Here is a 7,838-nt window from a genome sequence, read left to right on the forward strand (position 1 = left end):
CTGCCTTTCGCCCGTAGTCAGCTGGGATAGGCTCCAGCTTGCCTGCGACCCTGTAGAACAGGATAAAGCAGCTACAGATAATGAGATGAGATGAGATTTTAAGACAAGAGGTTTTCAAATCCAAATCCAGTCCTGAGGGTCACACGTTGTGCACATTTTAGTGTTCAGCCTACTGTAACACACCTGAACCAACTCATGAAGGGCTTGATAACGATCTGATGATTTAAGTGTGCATTGAATAAGAGAATGACAGAAATGATTCTATTTATTCAGGACTCAAACTGAGCTCCAAGGTTTAAAATGATGAAATGCTTCAGTGGTCAAAGCTACTGATTTCTCCTTACGATTTTTTCTGAGTCTGCTAATGTAGTGTACATTAGAGTAAAGGAATGGGGTTGGAAAACACTAGCTTGTTTTAGTGTTGAGAGTGCTAATCGGCCCCTGAGTCACCTGTTTCTACTATAGACACTTTTTCCATCAAGGAAAAATCACACACATTTCACATGCGATTATGCAAAAAAGGTGCAGTTGACTATATTATGACCTGCAAACATTGCAAAAAACAAAACAAAAATAATCAATGAAACATCTTGAATATGGTCACATTTACTGAGTTTTTCCTCGATATTTCCTGCATACATTGCCTGGCCAAAAAACAAGTTGCCTTTTGGATTTAAATAAACAAATACATATGAGCCTTTGATTGGTTAATTACTGCAGTGATTAATGTGTTTCCATTGGCAACAATTCTTTTATCCCTAACTGATGCAGTGAGTTGTTTCTCATTTCTTAAACAAACATGTCGGAAGACGTATCTTGTGGTCGTGGAAAAGATGTTACTGTATTTCAGAAGAGGCAAATTATTGGCTTGCATCAAGCAAAGAAAACAGCTAAGGAATTTTCTGAAATTATTGGAATTGGGTTAAGCACCGTCATTATAACACATTAACTGTCATAATAACACATTATTAAAACCTGGAAGGCTAATGGTGAACAATCAACTTCATGGAAAAAATGTGGTTGGAAAAAAAATCTTGACTGACCATGAACGCAGATCACTGAAATGCTTGGTGAAGTTGGATTGTAAAAAAAAAAAATGACAGCAGAACTGACAGCTATGTTTAATAGTGAAAATAATTGCATTTCCACACTTACAATGTGAGAACTCACAGGATTGGTACAAAAAATTGTGTGTGGCCATAAGAAAGAAGAACAAGCTTTTATTTGTCACATGCACACTCAAACACAGTGAAATTCGTCCTCTGCATTTAACTCATCTGAAGCAGTGAACACACACATGCCCAGAGCAGTGGGCAGCTATTGTATGCTACAGCACCCAGGGAGCAGTTGGGGGTTAGGTGCCTTGCTCAAGGGCACTTCAGCCCAAGGCCACTCCATGTTAACCTAATCAAATGTCTTTGAACTGTGGGGGAAACTGGAGCAAACACACATAAACATGAGGAGAACATGCAAACGCCACATAGAAAGGCCCCCATCGGCCGCTGGGCTCGAACCCTGAACCTTCTTGCTGTGAGGCGACAGTGCTAACCACTACACCACCACTTGTTAGTGAGGCTGATCAGAAAAAAGGCTCCAATTTGCTAAAGATTGGCCTGCATAAAGCTTGGACTCTGGACCAATGGAAAAAGGTCTGATGAGTCCAGATTTACCCTATTCCAGAGCGATGGGTGTGTCCGAGTAAGAAGGGAAGGACATGAATTGATCAATCCATCATGCATAGTGGCCACTGTACAAGCCTCTGGAGGCAGTGTTGTGATCTGGGGCTGATTCAGTTGAGCAGGTTGAGGCTCAGCAACGGTATGTAGGAATAAAATGCAGTCAGCTGACAACCTGAATGTACTGAATGATCAGGTTATCAGATCAATGGATTATTTCTTCCCTGATGTCACGGGCATATTCTAGGATGAAAATGTCAGGGTTCATCAGGCTCAAATTGTGAAAGTATGATTCATGGAGCATCAGGAATCATTTTCACGCATGAACTAGATACCATGGAGCCCTGACCTTAACCCCACTGAAATTCTTTGGGATGTGCTGGAGAAGACTTTACAAAGTGGTTTGACTCTCCAGGTGTCAAGACAAGATCTTGGCGAAAAATAAATGCAATTCTGGATGGAAATCAATGTTGTGATGTTGCATCAAGTTGTTGAAACAATGCCATGATGAATGCATACTGTAATCAAAGCTAAAGTTGGTCCAACAGGATATTATAGTGTGCAACTTTGTTGGGGGCTGAGCAGTGTATTATCTCATCATCTCATTATCTCTAGCCGCTTTATCCTTCTACAGGGTCGCAGGCAAGCTGGAGCCTATCCCAGCTGACTACGGACGAAAGGCGGGGTACACCCTGGACAAGTCGCCAGGTCATCACAGGGCTGACACATAGACACAGACAACCATTCACACTCACATTCACACCTACGGTCAATTTAGAGTCACCAGTTAACCTAACCTGCATGTCTTTGGACTGTGGGGGAAACCGGAGCACCTGGAGGAAACCCACGCGGACACGGGGAGAACATGCAAACTCCACACAGAAAGGCCCTCGCAGGCCATGGGGCTCGAACCCAGGACCTTCTTGCTGTGAGGCGACAGCGCTAACTACTACACCACCGTGCCGCCCAGTGTATTATGATTGAATAAATTAAATAAAACATTATTTGCTCATCTGGCCAATAGGCAATGAGCTTATGCCATCATGTGTCATTTGTTGTCTGTTGTCCATCCGGTGTTGTACACATTTCACGAAAATCGCTTCTTCTCTCTCAAGTCTTCAACAGTTTTTATTCTTTTTGGCAGGAAGGTGGGTCTGCCTGGGGTGTATCTGGCTTCTACCCAAATTTGCATTCTTGCAATTAATAAAAAGATATGCAGTAATTAAGCCCTAACGAGCAGTTTCCACACACATCGCTTCTTCTCCCTCAATTCTTCACCGATTTTGCTTCTTTCTGGCATGAAGGCCGGGGTACCTAGGGTGTATATATCTTTTACCCAGATTTGCTTAATTACAATTATTAATGAAGTTATGGACTAATTAAGTCTTCATGAGCAGTTCAACAAAAATCACTTCTTCTCGGTCAATTCCTCGCCGTTTTGGATTCTTTCTGGCAAATAGGTCGGTATTCCTAGGGTGTATATAGCTTCTATATATAGCTTGTATATACCTTGCAACATTTATTGTGAAAGGTGGCCCACTTTAGAGTGGTCCTTCTGGACTAGACGGGGCCAGAGTGAGCTACGTCGTAATTGACGGTCTCGTTATAATCATATATTTATATGATAAAGAACTATAACATGAAGTGTCTAAACACTCCATATATAATTCAGATGTATGTAAATCAAATTATTATTCACAAGGGTGTTAATTTCCACTTATGATTTATCTTGATTTTTGGGTGTTGATGATTTCCATTCCAACTGGCAACCCTAAGTACATCTAAATGGGCTTGTGAAGGTGTTGAGTGCCTTTGTATGATCCTAGTAAAAGAAACTGCAGTCTGACCGAGGTTTTTGTAGCACTTACTTTGTCTACTTCAGACATTTGCTCAGACATTTCTGACTGAACCTACTGCTGCAGAGCCACTTAACCTTTTCTTCCAAATGAAGTGTAAATAAAATATTCACCATAATGCCCATTCAGTGTCTTTGAGGCATTGCTGACCCAGCTGAACCCACAAATTCCCATAGAATACACGTCCTTGGAGAAAAGCATGGTTGGTATTTTATTTATATATACAGATCTTGCAGGTGATTTTAGACTTGAATGTTTATGGACTCTTCCTAACTTTAAAGTTGTGTCATTAGGTATATCAGAAAAAAAAAGAAAAAAAAAAAAGAATCCAGAACTCAGTGACTTAAATGCACTTATTTTCTGTTCTCTGTGTTTAAGCTCTGAGCTTGTTGGTTGCTGTGTCGTTTCATCAGTTCCCTACTGGAGCTTTAATATTAATGCTTCTTGTAATTATCACCTTGTATGCTAATATGGAGACAACAAACAAGAGTGGCCTAGCGCAAATGAACTCTAGCCCACATCAAAGCAATGAGACTCACCTCAACCCGTGCTTTTCCTCACCACTTCATTGACATGTGTGAGCAGCTCTGCTCAAACGTGCTTTGTGTACGGGACGTACTGGAGGAAGGCAATGATTAAAGCGCGAGGGTGTAGAGCCACTTTGGCTCGGGCTGTCTGGAGCCCCGCTCAGGTGGAGCAGAAGGCTAATGATCAGATTACAGTGATTGGCCACATGAAATAAACATGGCGTCTGCAGGGGCGCCTTACCTCCGAGGTTTGTGGGGTAAGGGAGTAGGATTCAGCAGGCTGTATAAGAGTTTTTCCCCCGTCTTCGTGTCTCTTGAGGGCAAGGCTGGCCTTTCATGCTAAACACTCTTTCCCTGAGCTGTGCTTTACTTACCCTGAATCTGTTGAACTGGGCTCTTCAGCAATCTGACGAATCAGTCAGGACTCGCTCCTTATCCCTCTTCTCATTAGCTATTCCGTTTCTCTCCTCACCTCCGTTTAACACCTTTATATCCCTCCGTTCATGCACACACATTGCATTAACACACACACACAGTGCTGGATAGAAATCCCTCCATTGCACTCCTCTCTCACTTCTCTCACTATTGCTGTTTTCCCATGTTCTCATTCTCTTTACTTTCGGAAATAAACCTAATTTTGTCTTTCACATCACACACGCCCATGTATGCCCATGTATGCACACACACACACACACACACACACACACACACACACACACACACACACACTTCCTTTCAGGGCAAAAGGTATTTCAGTGAGTGAAGCAGTCAGAAATGTACAAAGTTGCTTGCAATAATCCATCCGTTCTGTTCTGTGCTGATTTGGGTACTAAGCCTGTACAATTATTTAAATCCGGGCGTTTAGTTGCAGCATACACCTCGCCACGGGGCTCTGCCTCTGTAATCTTGCCTTTGGCCTTGCATTTCAAATGGAATCAATTCCCATAAGGAATGCATACGAAGAGAACCACTAGTGGCTAATCCGGACATTTAAGTTCATGAAACTTACACCTGTCATGTTGTCTTAAGCGAGTAGCTCTGGCGACTGATAGTCGAACTTTTTTTTTTTGCCTCCGTCTGCTTTTTTATCTCCCTCCCCGAACCTTTCCTGAGCTAAGACACAGCGTGTGCATGTGTGTGTGTTTGAGAGAGAGAGAGAGAGAGAGAGAGAGAGAGAGAGTGCTGACTTTGTGTGGATATGCAGGTTAAAAAAGAAACATACATGAGGAAGCGATCCATGCAAAAGAGAACTGATATGCTGATATGTATTGTGAATTATTATACATATGAGCCACTTTTTCCATGGAATAAAAACATGTATTCTATTCCCTTCTAGTGGGTTTATTGATGGCATACAATATTGTTATCATATCGCTTATCCTCCATGTATTATGCCACTCTCCCCAATGGAGAATGAGCGTGCAATATTGTTATAATATTGCATGTTGTCAAGACAACATGACATCACACATCAGAGCTTATGCGAAGATCCAATGACAAAACTTTTCTGCTGTGCAGGCGCACAATCATTTCTTTGTTGGCTGAGAAAGAGAGAAGATCCAGTGCTATGTTTAAGCACTAAATAAATAAACTGAAAACTGAAACTAAAGATGAACACCTGAAAGGCTACCAAAACTTCATTATATATTCTTCACGCATATTTACAAGAGAAAAACAGACCAATGGACATCGAAAAACTGGAAAAGAGACGCGTCAGAGATGTAAAACTTCCATGCTAGCGAGTGACTGTGACAGTTTGTACACAAACATGGCCACGAGCTTTGCTTCGTTAAAGGCAGAAGATTTAGAGAGAATTTTGAAAAAGAAAGATGCACTGAACACCCGAAAGGCTCCCAAAACTTCATTGGATATTCTTCACGCATTTAATCTTCCGCATTAAATATATGGAAAAGCTGGAAAAGAGACACATCGGAGATGTAAAACGTCTGTGCTAGCGAGTGACTGTGACAGTTTGTACACAAACATGGCTGCGAGGTTTGCTTTATTAAAAGCTGAAGATTTAAAGCAGAAGTTTAAAAGTGGAAGATATATTTTGAAAGTGAAAGATGCACTGAACTCCCAAAAGGCTACCAAAACTTAATTATGTAGTCTTCACTCATATTTACAAGAGAAAAACAGACCAATGGACATCGAAAAACTGGAAAAGAGAGCAATAGTGGAAATATTATCAAAGTTTTACTTGGAGGTGAGGAAAAGTGACGGAGACTTTTACAAGAGGACTTCACTCATGGACTTCACTCAGCAAAGCCCTTGTTTTGAACAACTGTAATGTAACAATTAACTACGACCAAAAGTAACTTTGAACTTGAACCGTCTACCTGGATATAACTTGTATATAAGTTGGGTTGTTGTTCAGACTTTTTGGACTTGTACCATTTTTATTGTTAAAACTTTGACTTTGTACATTGGATTGACAGAACATGGAATTACATTCGATCAGAATCAGCATTCAATATTGGTAAGTTATGCCCCTGTTCTTAACTTTTTGTAAAACCTATAATTGTTCCATCAAATGTATAATAATAATAATAATAATAATAATAATATTGGCTGGCTTTTTTCGTGCTATATCAGATATATTCCATTCAGCGAATATGATATTGAACTTGTCTTTGATTCGTTCAATATCATGCTAGCTGAATGGAATATGTCTGATATACCACTCAAAGCCAGCCAATATTATTTAAATATTTTATATCTCATAAGCAGGCACCTATGGTTTAATGTATTCAAATGTATTTTGTAGAAAAGGATTGTTATGTTTTTTTGTTTTGTTTTGTTTTTTTACGCTTCTGCAATTGGGAGTAAGAAAGTTTGTGATTGTATGTGGTGGCTTGTTTTTATACACATAGGGATATAAATATGCGACAGCTTTGAACATGCAAGGGCATTTGCCTGGTCACAACTGTTTGCTTGTTTGTTTATGTATGTATGTATGTATGTATGTATGTATGTATGTATGTATGTAGTATTATTATTAGAAATAACAAAAACTTACATTAAAAAATTAAAAGAGATAAAAGACTTGCTTTTGGTTAAGGTTAGTGTTAGATTTAGGTGTAGGCATAGCCTTATGCCGGCCTTATACCAAACGACTTTTCAAACGATTTCAGTGTCATAGACAAATTTCCAATGTCAGAATAAACTCATGAGAGTTTTGCTTGAGTTGGGGTGTGCTCCCATCATCTCGATCATTTAGTGTAAGGTGATTAGTAATAGCTGTCTTAAGTCAGTCTTTTTCTCATCTTGATGTTCTGATAAAATCAGCCGTGTTTAATGTTATCTTTAGTCTTGGCTCATGCAAATAGTGACAGTGCAAGATCTCCAGTCTTTGCAAAATCATAGATAATCGCTTGAAAACTCATTTGGTGTAAGGCCTGCATAACTCTGTGACTAATAACACGCTGTCTTTAGATGTGACAGCATGTCAGACTTTAGACTTTTAAAAGTCTTTACAGAGTCTTTCAAAGACTTCTAGAGTATGGTTAGCATACGTCAAATGTGTGTGTGTGTACTTGCTACATACTGAAGAAATGAACGTGTTTTTTACCCACAGAATTAGGATATTTTTGGGAAGTGAAGACATTTTAGCTGGTCTTCACTTCTTCAAAAGGCTGTTTGAGGGTTAATGCTTAAGGCCAATTTATGCTGACAACCCAGTCCTCGCAGATGGCGTCGCAGATGGCGTCTGCGAAGCCCCCCACCTTCGCAGACGCTCTGCGCGCACCTCCCAAAAATTGTGACCACCGCAGACAGCC

The sequence above is a fragment of the Neoarius graeffei genome, chromosome 7, assembly GCF_027579695.1.
Source record: "Neoarius graeffei isolate fNeoGra1 chromosome 7, fNeoGra1.pri, whole genome shotgun sequence".
NCBI classification, from domain to species: domain Eukaryota; kingdom Metazoa; phylum Chordata; class Actinopteri; order Siluriformes; family Ariidae; genus Neoarius; species Neoarius graeffei.